At 45.6% G+C, this 21,963-nt stretch overlaps 1 protein-coding gene across 1 annotated transcript in view; it reads right to left on the bottom strand.

Annotated features, from left to right (window-relative positions):
- LOC146190557 (very long chain fatty acid elongase 4-like) overlaps positions 1 to 20,109 on the bottom strand; it is a 41,241-nt gene extending 21,132 nt beyond the window's left edge. The window contains exon 1 of the mRNA XM_084600960.1: positions 20,025 to 20,109. The gene's annotated coding sequence lies outside the window, so the exon portion shown is untranslated. The remainder of the gene's footprint in view (positions 1 to 20,024) is intronic.
- Positions 20,110 to 21,963: the final 1,854 nt, after the last annotated feature.

The following is a 21,963-nucleotide window of genomic DNA, read 5'->3' as shown; positions in this document are numbered from 1 at the left end:
AGTTGTTCATTGCACTTGGAATTACATTTTTTGAGACACATTTCTGCCTGAAAATTTACCGTTTTCCTTTCTTTTTTTTTTTTTTTTTTTTTTCTTTGAGAAATCCGCATTTACGAACGCCCTCTTGTCTCAACTTCTTGCGCTCGGCTGCCCCTGCAAGGAAGTGAGCGATCAGGTTGATCCCATCCGAAAGTGCTTCCCTGTGCTGACCGTCTTAATTCGGCTTGATTCAGTGGTTTTTCCTCTGGATCGCCGCCCTCATCACGTACACGCTCAGGCCTTTGTTAAAGCGGGAAGGCAGTCACAGGCGCTGTTGTTTTAGTTGAGCCAAAAACATGTTGTTGTGTCACGAATGTCCCACACGAGATGCGATTTGAATTTTTTCGTCTTATTTTTTCATTTTGTTATTTTTTGCGGTTGTGGTACATTCCTCTCTTGTCACGAACAAGGCAAACTGCTCATTCACGTAATTGCCGCACTTTTTTTTTTTTTTTTTTGCATGGCTAACGAGGAAAAAAGAGAAAACGTCTTGAAATCTTATCACGAGACAGCTCCATGCTGAATGGAGCTTCAAGCTGAATGCGCCTTCAAGAAACAACCTTGCAGTCGCTTAAGCGAATATTCTGCGGTAAAGTACAGCGCTAGCTGCTTTCATTTTGCGATCGCCGCTTTCCTCACGCTCCTCTGCTTCCTTCCTAGTTCCGGCAGTGGCTCGATCAGCTGCATTTCCCCCTTCGTTTCCTTCCGAAACAAGTCTTCGCTTACGGCGACCAACAACGGCAGATACGCCGCAATGGGCTTCACCGTTTGTTGCAAACGCACACGCCCCGAGAACACCGTGGAAATTCCGCACTACCGAGTAGAGGAAGGAACTAGATTCCCGTTCACACACACATACACATCGACACACACACACACACACTCTCTCTCTTGGAGTGCTTTCCCCCGTTTCCAGAGGAGGCGTCTTCCTGGCAGACAAAAGAAAGAACCGGCAACGGCGATCGAGAGCCTTCTCCTCCGAACGGCATATCCGCACGGCCGTTTGCGGTTCCTGGTCGTCACGGCGCGCGGCGGGTCGACCACCTCCTGTCGGCGTGACCTCGATTCCTGCTGGCGGGGCCCCAAAAATAGGGACGCGCCGAGCCGGCGGAGGTTGGCGAAAGTGGTGACCCACATTCGAGCAACTGATCCTTCCCCTTTCCAGCTTCTCTCTCTTCTTTTCCGCTCCAAACTACTCCTCCTCCGGCTGCTACGGCGGCGGCCGACGTTCTTGAAAGCGCCCGCATGGTCAAGGGCGCGCACCTCCTTGACAAGAGTACTGTTGCGCTAGACCTGCCCGCGGTCTCAGGCAGGGACGGCGGGTGACACTGACGACAGCGCTGCCACTGTACACACGGGCTGGTCGTTGCGGGAACCGAAGTATGTGTTTGTTGCTTTAGATTTTTGCGACGGACGTCTGTCTGGCATTTCTTCAAAGCGGCTATCATCGCCTACGCGGCGGTATTTGAGTGGTTGTTGCAAGGCTTCGAGTTTCCTTATCAAGGACAAGTGAACAGCTAGCGAAAAAAATAATAATAATTTGGATCGTGTTTGCTTCCGATTTTTCTTCTCTCATTCTAAAGTCTGTGTACAGACTCTGACTCGTATGTACCGGTCGCTTATAAGAACGTAAGGCTGCTCCTTCCGCGTTGGCGCTGTGCTTTCCTCACTCGCTGCTTTAGGGGCTGACATTTGTGTCGTCTCAGCCCACTTCACAGATGATTGCGCACAGCTGTACAGGCTGTGTGTGCTTCCGCCGAGAAGAGTCGTTGGCAGGCCTTGATTAGCGAAGGCAGGGCACCGCAGAACCGGCGCGCTGAAAGCACTGCAAACATTATCCTTCGTAGAAAAATGCAGCGCTGTTCGTATTTTTCTTTTCCAAGGGCTCGCATAGCGTCTTTCGTTCGGCTCTATAACCTTGCCTATAGTTTACAGAAATCTTCTCGTCGACTGCGTTATATTTATCTTCACGACACATATGAAAATAAATGCCAGGCTCCCGGAAACAATACCGAAAAAGAAAAACCGCGAGGCGCAGTCCAAAGGCACGAAAGCCTCTATCTGCAGTAGTAGTACTTCACTTCAGTCTCGCTCCAGTATTCCGCCATGCGTACAGCTCCCGACGCATTCATTGTGAAAGTGTACGCTACAGCCTCGAGTTAAAACTTCGGTATTCACGTTCGCGGTCACAGATCTGCGCAGTTTTTCTGTAGATATCTATGACGTCACTACACCTATAACGTGGGCACCTTTGCTCGGAGCTCATCGAGCGTATGCATGGGCGTCAGCAGGTTTTTCTCTTGGGTGAAGCAAACCCTATGCATCACAGCGGCGTGTGTGTGAGGGGAGGTTGGGGAAATATTCCCATTCCTCCCCCCACCTACCACCTCCTTTTTTGTCTTGGGAACAGCAAACCGCTTGCATCACAGCAGGTGTGTGTGTTTGTGGGGGGGGGGGGGGGGGGGGGGGCAGAGGTTGGAGAAATATCCCAATTCTCCCCCACATATCACCACCTTTTTTGCCTTTGGGATCGAAATAAACATTACAGAAATTTTCTTGTCACCGATACCAGTGAAAAAATAAGGAAGCACAAGTGCAGGAGGCGGCTTGGGAGGAGGGGCCCCAAATGCTGGTGTGTGTGTGTGTGTGTGCGTGGGGGGGGGGGGGGGGGTTAGTATTCTTTTTTGACCCCCTATGAGCGCATGCTCAACTAATAGTGTTTTCTGTCCTGTTCAAACCGTAGCTGAGAGTCCCCTTTGCACTCCGTTGCAGATCGCTATACTGAGTTTCATGCAGTACTGTATGCGGTGCGTTCGGATCTTTACAACGCAGTTTTCATGCACAAAATGAAGTGTTACGATATCCGCTTAGTCGTGAAATCACCCATTCTCATATGCAAGCCGAAAGAGTCGGGAGACGACATATACACGTAGTAGCTACGACCCAAGCCTATTTTTAATCACGCCAGCACCTCTCACCAAAGCTGATAACGAGAAACTATTGCAGACATTTTGGTGTATATTTATTGAAGTGCAGTAACTCTCTAACAAAATTGTGTTAGTACTTATTTTATTAATTTTGCATTCTTGCTCATTGAACTTCATTTGGGTCGCAATATTATTTTACAGCAATACACGGTTTCCTGATATATTCAAGCTCATTCGAGGATGATTTCGGCAAATAAGCGAGTGAATTACAGAACGGCGGTCCAGAAGACGCTTCAAATCATCCACGTTTAGGATAGTCCCGCCACTGCTGCTGAGCTTAACAAGACGTTTTAAGATTTAAAAACATGTTTTTTTTCCTCCTGGTGTTTGTTTACTCTAGCCGGAATGTTTCGCTTTTGTTCTGCACTGACCAAGAGTTTTGTTTTTTATTGCCTGTGTTTATTCTTTTGTGCTGTCCTGACGCGGCCTCCTGCGGATTCGTCAAGCTGCCGATTGGCAGCTTTTCTTCCATAGTCCTCCATCTACAGAGAACATAGTGGGAATAAAGATTAGATTTTATATGAAAATTTTGCAATGCCCATTTTCGGGTGCCGAAATATCAGGTCTATGAAAACTGCTGTGGCCTTCGTGGGTTACTTGTTTTTTAATATAGGTTGTCAAATAACGCGAAAGTCTTCCTGACAGCATAAGATATATCTGAATCAGTTGCAGATGAAGCCAGCATGTGAAGATATACATCCGGAGCACTTCGTATCTGGCATAATCGCATAACCGGTAAAATATTTCGACGAGGTTCTTACACCTCTCCTTCGACATATATATATATATATATATATATATATATATATATATATATATATATATATATGTGTGTGTGTGTGTGTGTGTGTGTGTGTGTGTGTGTGTGTGTGTGTGTGTGTGTGTGTGTGTGTGTGTGTGTGTGTGTGTGTGTGTGTGTGTGTGTGTGTGTGTGTGTGTGTGTGTGTGTGTGTGTGTGTGTGTGTGTGTGTGTGTGCGTGCGTGCGTGCGTGTGTGCGTGTGTGCGTGTGTGCGTGTGTGTGTGTGTGTGTGTGTGTGCGCGCGTGTGTGTGTGTGTGTGTGTGTGTGTGTGTGTGTGTGTGTGTGTGTGTGTGTGTGTGTGTGTGTGTGTGTGTGTGTGTGTGTGTGTGTGTGTGTGTGTGAGAGAGAGAGAGAGAGAGAAAATTAATGAACACGCATGTGTTCGTAATCTTTTCGCGATAGTTTTCAGGTCCATATTCGCATTGAGCGTTCTCATGAGTTTCTTTGAAGATGGATCGCCGGGATTTCGCAGTGTGTAATCGATCGGCAAATTACATTTAAAATTACAACACCGCCCTTTTCGCTGCATTCATTGAGATCACTGTTCTTGCAAGCACAGTGCGTGTACATGGGGGGATATTATCAGAGGAAGTACTTTGTAGTTCACCGAAAGTAAGTGAGCTGTTATCTTCAAGAGAAAGCGCAAAAAACGACGGGACGGAAGGAAGAAGGCGCGCATGACGACACTGGCGTCAGTGTCGTCATATGTTCTTGCTTCTATCCGTCCTGCTATTTGCGTGCCGCCTCCTGAGAAATGTGTACTAACTATAGACTAGTGCAGCAGTTTCGTAAGCTGTCAACCTTTGAGTACGAATAAAATAATTTCCGGATATCAAGTTCAGCTTCTTTGGACAGCAATTTTAACTGTGCGACAACTGTGGAATACTGTGTGATACTTTAGGAAGATATTGAAGGGTATGGTACAGTCATCGCTTGAGCCGCAAAAGCTTTTCAAGTTAGTCCTTCGTTCGCATAGACAATATCATAGAACACGAGTTTAGGACGTTCTTGACGACAGTAAAAACGCTAATAGCAAAGAACAACGAGCCTTCCGAGACGAGATCTGAAGATTGTTGTGATGGATTTTTACGATATGCAAAAAATTGTGTGCATAAACAATTTCCTGTTGAAAATGCGATTGTTAGGATTTCTGGGTATGTAGCGTGCACGAGAAAGGACAGATTTCGGAAGAAACTAGGGTAACTTAGAATGCGCATAGCAGATGTCTCCAGATTCTAAGCAACAGCCTATCAATATCCCCCGAGAAATTTGGATGGATGTGCAACAGGCCTAAGCTTGATACTTAAATTGATATAATGCATACACTGCAGCAGTGCAGAAAATGAAAATGGTAGGAGTGATTTAATTCTTAGGGCAGTTGAGAGACAAAAAATTGAAGTGCGCCGCCCATGGAATCCACATAACTGATGACCGGTGGCCTGCTACATTATATCTCAGTTAGTTCATCTTTGGTGGTTCTTATGCAGCCGCTTATTATGAGACCTCCTTCGATATAGTATTTTAACCTCCACAACTGCAATGACATAAAACTACAATTATCATATGCTATCAGTTCTTTAGTTCTGCTCAATAGTTATATTCTTTAATTACATGTAATTCTGTCTTTGTATCATAATAGGAACCATTGAAGAAACATTATCGGCGACGACAGTAAACCGGCCGGGTGTAACAATGAGGTTAATGAGTTTCCTGGGAACACGGGTGGCTTCGCCTGCAATGTGTGTGTGTGTGTGTGTGTGTGTGTGTGTGTGTGTGTGTGTGTGTGTGTGTGTGTGTGTGTGTGTGTGTGTGTGTGTGTGTGTGTGTGTGTGTGTGTGTGTGTGTGTGTGTGTGTGTGTGTGTGTGTGTGTGTGTGTGTGTGTGTGTGTGTGTGTGTGTGTGTGTGTGTGTGTGTGTGTGTGTGTGTGTGTGTGTGTGTGTGTGTGTGTGTGTGTGTGTGTGTGTGTGTGTGTGTGTGTGTGTGTGTGTGTGTGTGTGTGTGTGTGTGTGTGTGTGTGTGTGTGTGTGTGTGTGTGTGTGTGTGTGTGTGTGTGTGTGTGTGTGTGTGTGTGTGTGTGTGTGTGTGTGTGTGTGTGTGTGTGTGTGTGTGTGTGTGTGTGTGTGTGTGTGTGTGTGTGTGTGTGTGTGTGTGTGTGTGTGTGTGTGTGTGTGTGTGTGTGTGTGTGTGTGTGTGTGTGTGTGTGTGTGTGTGTGTGTGTGTGTGTGTGTGTGTGTGTGTGTGTGTGTGTGTGTGTGTGTGTGTGTGTGTGTGTGTGTGTGTGTGTGTGTGTGTGTGTGTGTGTGTGTGTGTGTGTGTGTGTGTGTGTGTGTGTGTGTGTGTGTGTGTGTGTGTGTGTGTGTGTGTGTGTGTGTGTGTGTGTGTGTGTGTGTGTGTGTGTGTGTTTGTGTGTGTGTGTGAAAGAAAGAGAGAGGGGTTTACCGAAGAAAGTAGAACGTTACAATAAACGAGACTGTTAATTTTCAATGTTTATTTCCCGAAACTGTCGGCGAAAGGAACATTGAAAACGAACAGTCGCGTTGGTCTAACGTTCTTAGCAGTTATACAACGACCGAAATTTGTTCATCGTAAATGTTCGCGTAACGTGTTACGACGCTTGAAACGGGGGCGTGTGACAAATTTGCGCATGGCACCGTGCTAAACGTAATTCCCCGTACAAATGTCACAAGCTGTCTTAACGTAGCCCTGTTTCTTCGCGATACAGACACCGTCTGCCTTTTTGTCAAGAAGGAAGTGCGCTGCATTCTTGCACAACGTTTTCCGCCGACGCGGAAATCGCTCGCGGAAAATACGTGCCAGCACAGAGCACTGATAGCGTCCCTGATTAGCGCGCATATTATGTGGTGCTGGTTCTTCCTTTATGTTATATCAAGCAGTAGCGTCAACCTAAGGATTGTAGCACTGTATATAGAACGCCCTATAGTATCAAAGTTAAAAAAATATGGCAGGCGTCTTCTATGTCGAGGTGCATGCAGTTGCACTCTACAAGATAAATCGCTGTCTTCCAACTACCCTTTATTGACGAATTTGTAGTAGACAGAATCATCTGGCAGGCCGTAAAGGGCGCGCCGCATGTGACACATCGCGCTCACTGAACCTGCTGCAGCCATCCGCTTGACGCACAATTTTCTTCCTCTTCTAACACCGATTTCCAAATGAACTACTTCGTTATTCTGCTTTTATTACGTTTTAATTCATGGACGTTTTAAAAAAAGGAATGGAAGGAGAAGACATGAAATGCAGAACATAACTGCTAACTTTAGAAACGCCGTTAATTGAGACCTTTAGGATCAAGTAAGCAATAGAAACTGTAGAAGTATTTGCTTATGCAAGCACTGACGTATGTTGATCAGCTCACACGCAGACATGTTACTGACGCGTTCAAGAAATATTGTTGCGATGTGAGTTTGCCGGATGCTCTTTAGGCTGGAGGTTTGAGTGTTTCATCGAGATAGCTTCGAAAAGCAGACTTTCATGCTCACCTCTGAATTGGTACACATAACTGCCAAATAAAGCCAGAGAATATATGGTCGTTTACGGTAACGCAGCGGATTCCAGGAGATGGCAAGTACAGCAGCGGGAGAGAACAGTCAAGTGTGCGGATCAGATTAGGAGGCTTGTTGGGACAAAATAGCTGCAGCTGACACCAGACAGGGTTAACTGACGACCAACGAGAGAGGCCTTTGTCCTGCATAAGGCCGACTTATCAGGCATACTATGAGGATGACGATTATTACGAAAACCAGAACGTTGTGTGCCTTCGCAACTTCTTCTGCTGACCTGCATGCAATGCACATCGTTTACTCATCAACGTTTCGTCCAGACAGCATGTCTACTATCAGCATGTCTACTAGGCTGGACACTAACACTACTGTACAAGCTAGGACGAACTGAATCTCGGGCTATTCGGAAAACATTCTTCCAAGCTGCTTTCTTTCCTGAATTTTTGTGTGGAGATCCTATAGTTTCGCGGCGATCTTGTGGCGCCATCAATATACCAAACAACAAACATTACGCATGTGCGATCCAGGCTATGCGCATACCCCTCGACCAAAAAACCAGAAGTATCGAATTATGTTACATAGTGCAGACGTATAATAATTGCGCGAACTTCAGTCAAATAACGAGCCATTACTCCGAAAAAGATGCTGAATAACCCTTTGGCTACATTTCGAGGAACATTGACATCAATCATGCAATGCTTACTAACAGCCCAAAGTATAGGAACTTTCTAGATCGCATCCTCAGGGACGAGAGAAAGACGCCGGCAGAAGCTTTCGCATTACTGCCAAGTGACGAAGGTCATTCATATACTGTCTTTATCCAACAAAAGAAGAAAAAAAGAAAGGAGGCACTGTTCAAGTGCCTTAGTGTGTAAGCCGTCTCAGATCTTCTTGGTGCTGAAACACAACTGCACTCACCAGCTTCGTGTGCACTCCTGATCTGCTGATGACGCAATGCGCCAAGCTGCACTCCCTCCTCTTCCTTCCACCACCCATTTCTCCAGTAGCGTTTTAATTGGCCTTTGCAGGCGCCACTTTCATTTTAATCGCTGAAATCCGCTGCTGCACTGATCGTAATATCTTTTTATCGTAATATCTTCCTATCTTACTGCGCCGGTATACGACAAAGGGATGCGAAATTTAAACAGCGCTAGATTATTTACGCCACCACATTTGAATGCATCTGGATTAGAGGCGTGTGCTGCCACTTTGTCTAGAGGTCTGCTTAACCCCTGGATTTGAAAATACACAAGATGTACCGCTGATGCCTACATATTATGCTGAAAAAAAAAGAGGAAAAAAAAAAAGGCACCTTGACCGTTATAACAGTTGCTCATTACCTGAAGTTCCTCATTCCAACAATCTCGATAGACGCCGCGTACCTTAGCAAAAGCGTGTGCTTGCCACGCACATAACGCATGACAAGCACTGACGTCATGATGACACAGCTTCCTCCAAGACCCCCAAGAAAGTAGAAAATGTGTGGAGTTTGCGTCCAGCAACCATGAGTTGAGCACTTGACAAGGCTTGTACATTAAGGGCTGTGCATGGTTGCTCAGCGCCTATAGAATCTGGAAGCCCGATATTAGCAGAGGCCGATCTGAACACATGTCGATAAGATGGTGCGAGGCGTAATAATTCCCACAGAGCTATACGTGCTATCGAGGGAGACGAAGCGTGAGTGCTTAATTTTTTTTTTTCTTCTGGGCAACGCGTCCTTTGATTCGTCTAGAGAGCGGGCTGCTTCCCAGCTCAATTCAGTTCAAAAGCTATGTGTTAGGTTCTAAAGGAAGTACGGCGGTCGGAATCAGCTCCACAACTTGCGTAGGTTTTGCTTTTATTTCTTCTGTTTGCTGGTGCCTTCAGTTGGTCCAGTAGAGCGTCAGATATTACCGTCATCAATTATCTGCATCTAGAACTGTACCCTTTTTCGCATTTCCTGCTCGACGCGGGTTATTTTACCTTGTGCGCCTAAAAACACGGACAACTGTCACAGCTTTTGGACATTTTTGAAGAAAAATTGCAGAATACAACGCATTAGACCATTCGAATTAAGTCATACGTATATCTGTTTATCTTCACCTCGCGTCGTATTTGGGATGAATCTTCATAGTGATATATATTACGCAGCATACCTCACAAATTAAATGTTCGAGACTATTCGGCTTGGCGTAACGTGAAGACATAATTCATGCTCGTCAAAACTGGCGCGCGCATTTGCATGCTCTATGTATGTCTCGCCATGCGTCACTTATTCATACGCCGCAAATATATATTTGAGGATGCACAGCATATTGAGTAAAGCACGAACTCTGGCAAATTTGTACAAACACTTCGCTCTAGCGCACCTAAAGCGGGACGAAACATAGACAAGGATAGCTTGTTTGTGTCCATGTTCCGACCCATGCTTGGTGCGCTGCAGAGTAAAGTGAAAATGCACCTCGTATGACTGAATATCGCTTTAATGGGACTCTGTGAACAAATTCAAGTAGGCCTGTATCCATAGATTACCGCATTTCAATGACAAATGAGCCGCATTAACTAAAATTGGGTATTTAAAAAGGTATATTTTAAAAGGATTTCCATCACTGCACCCAGATCTTGGAGACTAAGTAGGCTACAGCGCTATTCACGCCCAGGTGATGATCACATAGTCTTGAAAGGTCTTGACGTCATAAGTTTAATACAGAGTGGCGGAAAAATGTTCAACTCCAATGCCTTCAGCAACAAAAACGCCTTTCGGTGTTTTTTTTTTTATCGCCATTATCGAAGTGAGCCGGAAAAAGAAAGTAATTGACGCTTTCTCCGGAATTCCGATACATAAGAACGTTTCTACAGCGTCGTGATGGCCTTTCACACGTTCTACAAAGCGAGCCGAGACTACAAAAATAAGAGAAGCATTTTAAAATGTCCCCTATGTCTAAGCAATTTTGCGCAACTGGTAGTAATAGAAGACGTTTCATTGAATTACGTTACTAAGGGGCACCACGTAGAGGGATTGGGACATAGCATTATTGGTGAGAATCCAGCTAAAAAGCGGAATTAAATGTGGTAAATGTGGATGAAGAGCTGTATCTTCCTAAGCGCATTATTCGCTTAAATTTCGCGCATTTTATACGGCTGATGCGTCCGAATAGCTGTACCTCTTAAAACTCTTCTGTTTTTGTTTTTTGTTTTTTTCTCGTGTGGGCATCATGAAAAAAAGTGCACATTATTCGAGGAATTTTTTGTAACCGGCAGTCGAATTCGTGCACAATCTTTCCAAAACTTGTTATGGCATTTAACGTTTTCGTGACTTTTCATAGCTACTTGTTATTGAAATAGTAAGTTTGCCACTGAAGTTATACAGTGAAACCACTCGCACTCACAAAGCATCCCGCTTGTTCACAAATTCGCTGATGTCGCATTTAAAGTTTAGACTCATTACGCGATGCAGCAGACCAGCTTGCTCGCCGCAAAAATTTTCATTTCATTTATTTACCCTAGACGCCCCTTTTGGGGCATTACATAAGGGGTGGAGCAATCCATCAAATTCTATTAGAAATTAAAATTTCCACTGCTGATTTTGAAGCGTGCTGGGAAAGTGTCGAAAGCGACGGGCTAGGATAGGCTGTTCCAATCTGAGACGACTCGTGGAAAGGAGGAGGTGAAGAAGGCGACTATACGGGTGTGTGGATGACTAACTTGAAGAAAATGGCCGGTTCTATGAGATACGCGGGGCAGAGGCACACGTATGTGCGGTTCTTGACCGAGTGAGCAGTAATAGAACTTACGTAAAAGGGATAGAGTTGCGACACACCGACGGAAAGACAGATTTCGTAAGTTGGGCGGCGATTTCAGGGATGACACACTGACCTCGCATGGATATCAGGAGTGAGCAAAGCGGGGGACACGGCTTGAAATACATCGATGTAATATTCTTGGTGGAGACGCCAAATGGGAGATGCTTTTTCTAATTTTGTCTCTAGCGATGTATTATATAAGTGTTGTGTACGAAGTGCTGTGCTCGCCCGTTCTGTTGTGAGTGGAGCAGTGCGCGCTAATGAACAGGCCCGCACCCCTCTTCGCGCTTCGCCGGGAGGACTCGCCGCCTGCCTGCGCTCAGCGGGACGCCCCCCCACGGCGGGCTCCCTCGCCCTCCTCTGGTTCTGGGAAGCAAGCCCCATCCCTATCCCCGGCCTCCGTTCCCTCCGTTCTTCGCCCGGCAGCTCGGCCTACGGACGCTGGTCGCACCCTCTTATCTAGTGAATAAACGAAGTTAACAGTTTCACAGTAGCGCGTACGTCTTTTCTACATCGACGACGCGCAAACGCGACAATAAGAGAATAACGTTACCTCCTGAGTTGCCCGACGTAAATTGTGCTTAAAAAAAAAAAAAAAAAAAGAAAAAAAACATTTTTATTTGTAGATGAAATTATCAGTGAAATACGTTCAAGCCAAAATAAATCATCACTTACGATAACATCCAGATATTTAATTGAATGAGTTCTGTTGGAATGTTTCCAGTTCTGTCAAGGGAAAAAAGCAGGTTATGTCTACTGAGGAGTAAACCGAGCTTGCATTGGTTTCGGCACAGTTCTCTCATACAATCATAGCAACATTTTTCGGACTGTAAGATCATTCTGAAGGATGCTTTGATCATAAATATTAGTTATTGATTGGTAGATCGCAAGTGGCCGGCAAATACACGAATGCTTCAGAAAAGATGCTCGAATAAATCATTCATGTATATTAAGAAATTGCGGCGTAGTCATAATAAGGCAAACAAAGCCATATTAAGGGCCAGGAAAGAGTCCACGGGTACACATGAAGAAGCAGGAAAACGATTTCACGTCTGGCTGTTAATTGTTACTGGCTGGAAGTGATATGGCAGAAATTCTTGTCTTCATTTCAAGACGTTAAAGCGCATGCTAAGTTGGGAATGTTTTGGAAAATTGAGAAAATGTACCGTCACTCTGGATATCCAAGTCAAGTTTGGCATGCAGGTCGTGAACAAGGGCAGCTACAAAGAAAAGCTGTATCAGCCGCAACGAACCTGTACAGCTTACGTTTCTCTTGAAGCGAAGACTATTTTTCGTAAAAACCTACATGCTTGTCTTGAGAATGAATTTATCGACCCGAAGTTATATTAAGCTTCAATTTTTTTCTTTATCTTCTGTTATCTTTCTTCTTATTTTATTCAACCTTATCATATTACAGTTACATCATTTCGGGCTGGTCCATCCATGTATAGAAATTCAATTAGCTCAATGGTAAATTTTGCCCTAGTAGCTACTTCTGGCTGACAACCATAACACCTGTGGTTTTTCTTATTTTTTTTTCGATAAATGGCTTAACTAAAGGGAATCAGATTTTACTACAGCTGTGCGGCGGATCATTTAATAGCGAGTTTGAATATTACATTTATTATAACAGTGCTATATCTTGTAGGAAAGCAAGAGAAGAAAATATCATCCTGCCTTTCGCTTCTAATTGCACACGACTTGTGCTGTTCAACGTTCGTGACTTGCAGTAACCTCCGGATGCTGTTTCCTGGCTCAGGGATGGAGCAAATATCAAAGCAAGCGCTCCATATTTAGCTACTTAGTGCTCAAACCACAAACACCGGATGGGCAGCCAAGATTTTCTAACTTTGAGCCGCTCGTAGCTTCTGCATCAAATAGAAGTTAGAAGCTGTTAACGATGTTGAAAAAGTAGGATAAGAAACTAATTGTTAATTAAACCAAAATCTTCTGAGTGTCAAACAACTTAATCATTTTCCCCTATTTAGATGTCGTAGTAAGTCTGTTGATACTATGGGCTACCTCGCCTCACCCCTTCATGGATCACTGCCTTGACGTGGTGGAGGGGCTTGCGAAACTCGATGAAGTCGTGAGCTCTGCTGTGTAGGGCCACCCAAGATAGACAGGTCACGGCAGAGAGTTCTGACAAAATGTGATTCACTGGAGAAGGTAATGGCAACCCACTCCAATATTTCCTGCCAAGAAAACCCTATTGCCAGTCACAATACCATTAATGATATGGCGCCGGAAGATGAGCCCCCCAGGTTGGAAGGCGTCCTACATGTTACTGGGGATGAACAAAGGGTGATTCCTAGTAGCTCCAGGACGAATGAAGCGGCTGGGCTAAAGCCAAAAGGACGCTCAGTTGTGGATGTGTCGGGAAGCGACCGGAAAGTACGATGTTGCAAGGAGATGTATCACATAGCAACATGGAATGTAAGATCTATGACGCAAGGTAAACTGGATATCGTCAAGCGAGAAATGGACAGATTGAACATTGATATCTTGGGTATCAGCGAGCTCAAGTGGACCGGAATGGGAGAATTTAACTCCGGCGACCATTATGTCTTTTATTGTGGGCACGAATCCAAGAGAAGGAATGGGGTCGCTCTCATAGTAAACATAAGAATGGGCAAAGCAGTGCTAGGGTACAACCCCAAAAACGACCGAATGATTTCACTTCGGATCCAAGGTCACCCTTTCAACATAACAGTTATCCAAGTCTATGCACCGAATACTGCTGAAGAAGCTGACGTTGAGAGATTTTATGCGGACCTACAATGCCTTTTAGACCGCACCCCATCATCAGACGTCGTTTTTCTCATAGGAGACTGGAATGCTAAGGTAGGGAGTGAAGAAATATCCGGAATTACAGGCAAGTTCGGTCTAGGTGAGCCAAATGAAGCTGGGCAGAGGCTAGTAGAGTTTTGTCAAGAAAACAACCTGACCATAGCGAATACTCATTTTCAACAGCACAAGAGGCGCCTGTACACATGGATTTCACCGGACGGTCTGTACAGGAATCAGATCGATTATATTATTTGCCGACAGAGATGAAGAAGCGCTATACAAGCAGTAAAAACAAGGCCTGGGGCCGATTGTGGCGCCGATCATCAGCTTCTTGTTGCCAAGATTAAGCTTCGATTGAGGAAAACGCAGAAAACTAGAAGGCCTTTCAGGTATAATCTGGATCAAGTTCCATTAGAATATGCTGTGGAAGTGAGGAATCGATTTCAAGAATTAGATCTAGAAGACAAAGAGCCCGAAGAGATGTGGACTGATGTTCGTGATATAATACAAGAAGTTGCTACTAAGGTAGTTCCAAAGCAAAAGAAATGCAAGAAAACAAACTGGTTATCTGAAGAGGCTTTGCAAATAGCTGAGGAAAGGAGGATGGCAAAAGTTATGGGGGAAAGAGAAAGATACAAGGTTCTCAATGCGGATTTTCAGAAAATAGCAAGGAGAGATAGGAATGCCTTCCTGAACATACAGTGCCAAGCAGTTGAGGACAACAGCCAATTAAGGAACACAAGAGCTCTGTATAAGACAATCAAATATGTCAAAGGAAGCTTCTGTGCTAAGATGGGCGTCATAAAGGACAAACGAGGCAAGGACCTCACTGAAGCCGCAGAGATAAAGAAGAGGTGGCAGGAATACACAGAAGAACTGTACAAGAAGGACCCGAATGTGCAAACCCAACATAAGACGGTTGTGATCACTGATCTCGAGCCGGGCATCCTGAAGAGTGAAGTTGAATGGGCCTTAGCCAGCCTTGCTAAAAACAAAGCTAGCGGAATTGATAGCATTCCAGCTGAGTTGCTTCAAAACCTCAACCATGATGCTGTTAACATTCTGCATACATTATGTCAGAAGATTTGGACAACCCTGCAGTGGCCACAGGATTGGAGGAGGTCAGTTTACATCCCCATTCCAAAGAAAGGCAGTGCCAAAGATTGTTCCAACTACCGCACGATCGCGCTTATTTCGCATGCTAGCAAGGTGATGTTGAAAATCCTCCAAGGTAGGCTGCAGCAGTATGTGGATCGGGAGCTTCCGGACGTTCAAGCTGGGTTTCGCAAGGCCAGAGGAACTAGAAACCAAGTTGCCAACCTTCGCTGGATCATGGAAAAAGCAAGAGAGTTCCAGAAACCCATCTACTTCTGCTTTATTGATTATGCGAAAGCGTTTGACTGCGTAGATCACAGCAGATTTTTGCAAGCTCTCCAAGAGATGGGAGTTCCAATTCACCTCATCTGTCTCCTCAGGGACCTGTATGAAGGGCAAGAGGCCACAGTCAGAACTGGGCATGGTCTTACTGATTGGTTTCCGATTGAGAAAGGAGCGAGGCAAGGCTGCATACTGTCGCCCTGCCTATTTAACCTATATGCAGAGTGCATCATGAGGAAGGCTGGTCTGGACGAGTCTTCAGCTGGAGTGAAGATTGCTGGAAAACGTATCAACAACCTTAGATATGCGGATGATACCACTTTAATGGCAGAAAGTGAAGCGGAACTCAAGAGTCTTCTGATGCGCGTACAAGAAGAGAGTGAGAAGTTTGGGCTTAAACTGAACATTAAAAAGACAAAGATCATGGCGTCTTGCCCTATCAAGTCCTGGAGCATCAATGGACAAGAAGTGGAAGCTGTGACAGATTTTCTCTTCTTGGGCTCCAAGATTACCTCGGAAGGAGACTGCAGCCATGAAATTAGGAGACGCCTGCTTCTGGGAAAGAGAGCAATGGTTAGCCTTGACCGCCTAGTAAAGAGCAGAGACATTAGTCTGCCAACCAAGATCCGTATAACTCGTGCTATGGTCTTTCCAGTTGTGATGTATGGATGCGAGAGTTGGACTGTGAAAAAGGCTGACCGCCGAAGAATTGACGCGTTTGAATTGTGGTGCTGGCGAAGACTCTTGAGAGTTCCTTGGACTGCCAGAAGACCAAATCAGTCGATATTGTCGACCATAAACCCTGACTGCTCATTGGAGGGTCAAATTCTATAGTTAAAGCTCAGCTACTTTGGTCATCTGATGAGAAGAGAGGAGTCGCTGGAGAAAGATTTGATGCTGGGAAAGGTTGAGGGTCACCGGAGATGGGGTAGGCAGCGAACGCGATGGTTAGATGGCATCCTCGAGGCACTGCAGATGAAGTTATGTGATGTTAGGAACATAGTGAGAGACCGGAAAGCGTGGCGTGACATGGTTCATAGGGTCACGAAGAGTCGGACACGACTGAACGACTGAACTGAACCTCGCCTCAATTGTTGCAGCTGTAATAATATATCCTATATTGTGCCTTCTGCATCTGTTGCATTCGTCCTCACGTTTAGAATCATGGAAGTGAATGAAGAGTATAGGATATTATAAAGATTGATAGCAAGTAGTTGCTAATATCCCTATTTCGTGATAAACCGAAAAAGAAGCCAGAACTAAATTATCTCAGTGGTAACTTCAACGCAAATGATGTCTCGAGAGCCATAGGTGAAAATCCATCATATTCACGCATGTATAATCCTGTCGAAAGTATGTCCCCATTAGGTAGGCTATCTTGCGATAGTTAAGACGATCCAAATTGTTAAAAATTTCTGTTATAATGGCTAGTTATTATATATCAGGTCATTCAAGTTTCCTACTGCAGTGGTTCTGCGGTTACAGATTCTAGCTACTAAGAACTGGGCAACTGTTGCTATGTTGCTCAATTCGTTTTTAGTTTTGTTGCGTAGAAACGTAAGACTTGTGCAACATCCGTGTTAGGACAAATAACCTAAAGACGTCGACGTTATTTTGAAGCTGCAGTGGGCCTAATGACCAATCCGACTTCTTTGAGGCATTTAAACGGCATAACCAGTAATACTACACAACTCCTTGCTGACGTTTTGCGCCGTTATTACGTGAATTTCTAATTACATGTCAAAATGAAATTCCATAGAAACGGAGCATCGACGTTCACGGCGATAACGTCAGGGGAGGCACTCCGAACGCTGCCTTGCGTAGACCTTGCGATGCCATCACCCTCTCAAAAAGATGTAGAACGGAACATCTCACACAGTCCATCATGTTACTACATCTGCCACCTCTGAAATTCTCCAGCCTGATTTTACTTCCATGAACTAGATGAATATTTATTTAGTCATACTACAGGTAAGAACTTTAGCCCAGGCAGGAGGAGCATTGCATGAAAATACAGATATAACAAGGGAAGATACTCCAGAACAATGGCTTCAGCATCGTTTATACCAAGACCGACTGAAATAAAGGCCTTCACAGATAGTGGGGTCCTATGGGACTGCGTGCGCCAACTTTCGTTACCTCTCTCGCCGTTGAGGGCGCACAGTTGACCTGTTCGTCTGCCATTATCATCACCATCAAATCACTAAAATAATTTAAACAAACTGTAACCAAATTAAAAAAAAAAATGACTGTCCGAGGTATACTTCAAAAATTTTGCCTTTTTGTATTTTAGCGGAGAGTATGTATTTTTATAATGTTTTTCTCTCGCCAGAGGACATACCGCGATTACACTTTGTGCGATGGCACTGCAGTTACCCGCCGCGCATGAGCATAACAAGGGCTTGTGCATTGGAGCGTGGAGAGATAAACTATAGCGACGAACAAAAATGACAGAACTAATAGATATTTGAAATAATGAGAAACATTCTTATTATCAACAAGTTTACAGTAGCGCCAGGCTGCCCGTAGTGTTCTTTCCGTAGCGCCGAAGACTATGAACTAGAAGATGCGTGCTGGAGCAGTGCTATCTGTGCAGGTCTTTATTTCAGTCGGTCTTGGTCTCTACACGCGATCCCTATACAACCCCCTTCCTTCATCTACCAACCCTTTCTCACATGGAGTGTCTTGCTGACCTCGCACCATTTGAAAGGCGAAATGACAATGGGGGACAAACCGGCCGCTCCTCTGATGCCAAGCCAGAGTTATTAACTGAAATGCCTTCTCACTATTTCACTCGAGCAAGGCACAGACTTTAAAATACCTGGTCATTAGCAGCTGTTCTCTACAAGTGATAAGAAAATAATGTAAACGTCTTTCTGCTCTTTCGTTTTCTTTTGCATTAATTTAACGAAACAACACTGCATTGCCGATTTGCCCTCGCGTTTTACAAAAAAAAAAAAATGATTTTGTCTTGTAACAGCTGTTTGGAATGGACACTCTTCTAAAGTGGTAATTTGTTATCGATTTGATTCACCGCGTCACCTGTGCTTCCCAAATTCGCACACGTCTCAATAGACCAGTACAAAAGTTATACTGTTTTGGAGAGATAAATGGAAGGTGAGTACAAAATTTTATTTTTATCCACTGTAAATCTGAAAAGGCTTCTCCGAAACTTGTCGGTTAACTACCAAACTCATAAGGAGACTGCTGCCACGGGTGGCGCAGAACTGAATCGTTTTGACAAATTTGAAAGCAGCGCGATGTGGGACGGAACATACCAGGCATTGTAGTCAAGGTGGAGTCACACGTGTGTAATTTTTGACCTCCGAGTGCACATGCTCAAAACTGAAGTGCGAAGCAGGTTTGTCCAAATTTTTGTGTATGGCACCAGCATGTAAGTGTTGAAGCTAACGCTATGACCCCAGTCGCCCTATTTAGAACACAAGATACTGTACGTCGCGACGGCTCAGTAGTACCGACTTTCAACTGCTGAGCCTAAGTTCACTGGTTTGATCCCGCGGATACTGTGATTGTGTATCCGGGGAAGATAAATGCAAAAACGCTCGTGTTATACTCAGAATCTGGTGTACATTGCGTAATTCCCGTTGATAGAAAACTTTGCAGAGCCTGTCGACTATGACATGCCTCATAACTCAGAGTATTCTATTTCCTCTGCCTGTGCACTCAGAGAGTGCGTAAATTATCAGCGATGCACGATCGATCGGCTATAGTCGAAACAACTGAGCCTGCGTTTTGTCATGACAAAGCTTCAGCGGTGGTTGCCTCGCATGGAAATTCTAGCCATACGTTGCTACAGAGTGTGGGCAATGTGACAGTGCACATCACATTCCCATGTGCCCTCTGACGGCGCTAGGCGAACTACAGAATCACGCGCACGATGTTCCCGCTATGAGTAATTAGCCCTGTATTTGAATTTTTCAGTACAGATTTCATCGGGCTGAAATACGGTGGCAATGTCCACGAAAGGCTTCGTCATTCTGTGGTTAATTGTCACACCATGCTATGTGATGGCAGCTTCCTGGAACAAAATTCTTTGTTGGATAATTGACTTTGTACGACGTATCCGTTTCAAGTAAAGCCCTGGCTCCCCTCTTCCTAGTACGCACTGGCCTCCTCGTGGTCTTGTAAGTCTATCGGGAATAGATGCACTGCGTGATGCCGAGAGTTTTACCTTGAACACAGTAGCATGGCTCGATTCAAATGGTCATGTCTGTAAAGAAGTGGAAAAACTGCGAAATGTCACGACAGCTGAAGTCTGCAGGAACAAACTAACAGTCCACTTCTGTAGTGTTCGAACCACTATAAGTCCGTTTGTTTTGCTTTTCGGACGTAAAAATTTAAATTTCAGAATCAATGAAAAACATCTTGATAAGACACTTTGGTAATAATGTATTGCCTGCAGATAATCCTGTTAATATTCTTCAGACGCAGGGGATACTTGTCTCGCAACAACCATGTCGACAATCCATTCGCTTCTGTCTCATATATCTGAGAAAGAATCGCACCTCCTGACACTGAACCAAAAATTTCGCAGGTTGCGAAAATACCCATACGGTTTTCAGCACATTCCGTTCTTCAGAGCAAAGGTTAAAGCTTCGGTTGACTCTAGCCAGGCGACCTGTAAGGATCAACTTGCCATGAAGAGCGCATAATCCACGTGCGCGCCGCCGCGCAAAGAAGAAAAAAGAACGCGTGTGTCTCCCACCTGTGCGACGGCGTCGGAGGATGCGGTGCTGCGCGGCGGCCGCCGTCTTCGGCCGGAGTCGGTAGGAAGAGCGGCCGCGCGTCCAACTAGCACTGCTCGGCGCCCGGCAGACTTTCACTCTTGGCGGGAGAGGTGGAGGAGGAGGAGCACGGAACCACCTCCGGCCGCCACCGCAGCCTTCCTCTCCCGGCGTCGTCGTGCGCTCCAGGCCGGCTTCCTGGTGACCCAGATGGTCCTGTGGAGAAGGAGAGGAACAGCGCCGATGCATCAACTGTTGGGCGGCACGGAGAGAGCAGGTGCACTGAGACAGGGCACTTCTCTCCCTACTGCCGAAAACGGGCACCCTGCGGATGCAGGCAGTGGACCGCATCGACCTTATCAGTAGTGTGCACTGCCGGCGGAATGCACGACCGGCCAAACGTAAGCGAGAGGATGCGCCTTCGCAACGATGCTTTCATCGGTCGCGATACCATCTCGTTTGGTCACTCCTTGGCCTCAGGGGGAGTGCACAGTGGCGTTAAAAAGTTTCTAGGCCACCTCGCTCGCGATCAGAAGCTCGGAAAAGCCATAGGCAAGGAACTGCCGCGGGCTGACAATCACACTGCTAGAGAGCCAGGAACCGTTCTTCTGTTTTTGTAAGAAATTGTACAGAAAGTTTTGAAGGACATCGTAGTGGCCATCATCGCTGGGACAAGACAGACGTCCGTGGCCATGGAAAATCCTATTGCATACGTGTTTTGTCATCCGGCACGCCGTGCATAGTCGCCCCTTTCTCCCTTTTACACTGCACTCGCTGCCTGTCTCGGATTAACGAGCCAGTAATCCCGATTGTCGACCGCAAGCTCTTACGGAGTATACAGTATGGTGCAAAGGCTTTAATTTGGCCTCGTGCTTAAGTAGATGGATATACGCTGTGATGAACGCAGAATAGTCGTAGATATCATGCTGCATCGTGCGTGCTTCTCGTAACCCCTCAAGCACTGCGGGAATCGACATGGGGGCTCGGAGTTCCTATTATGCAGTGAGAGGAGAAAGGGTGTAGTTTATGTGTATATATGAAGTGAGCACACTACGGGCGGTATGCAGTTCAGTGCGTATGCTCTCAGCCAGCCTTGGCTAACACTTCGCACTGTATACTCCCTTCATAGCTTTGGACTAGCGGCACATTTCACTCTCTGCTCCTAACCTATCAGCCTCATTATTGATATATATGATTCATTATTTGGATAATCTATTGTATCGCTTCTACTTTAGCTGTGTCTTGTCTTCTATTTTTTTCAACCGCGGAGTAGTTCAAAAGCTCACTGCTTGAGTGAGTCGTTGCGGTGCCCCTGTCTGTCTCTCATCCATTACAGATTTCATAAAATAACTACCTTAACTGTTTTCGTCTGTTTTCAATTGCTTGATTTACGAAACTTATTAGAAGAAACTTTCTTCGATTCATCTGGTGGCAAGTACAGAGCCTTCAAGCACTGGCAAAGAGGTCGCGATTGTTGCCTGAGGCTGTTCTTCGCTTTGCGTCTGGAAGACGTCACAACCCTTTCACCGGACCGACCGTGAGAGCGAGCCAACAAGGGTCGCTTATACAAACTGCGCTGAACAGAACTGCTCCGCGGTCGGATTTCTCGTTTATTCCTTGTTATTTTCAGGAAGCGCGACCGCCGAGAAGCTTGTGCCTATACCGCTCTTCAGGAATCCAGCGTAGCAACGGGACAACTCGGCCGTGACGCGCACCGCCCCTCTATGCGGGGCAGTCGGTGTCGAGGAACCGCGCACCACACGTGTACACCGCTTCGAGAAGCGGCAAAGAAGAGGGCACGCCTGGCTGATGGCGAAACGCAACCCTGTCTCCGCGTGCCTCCGGGTTTCGTTGATTGACGCGTGCGTGCTTCTCACTCCTTGGCTCAGCTGGAGCCCTGCTCACTTTACGGTAAGAGAA

The sequence above is a fragment of the Amblyomma maculatum genome, chromosome 4 (assembly GCF_055883805.1).
Source record: "Amblyomma maculatum isolate TAMU_Amacu chromosome 4, ASM5588380v1, whole genome shotgun sequence".
In the NCBI taxonomy this organism is placed as follows: domain Eukaryota; kingdom Metazoa; phylum Arthropoda; class Arachnida; order Ixodida; family Ixodidae; genus Amblyomma; species Amblyomma maculatum.
This window is presented reverse-complemented; position numbering and strand designations above follow the sequence as displayed.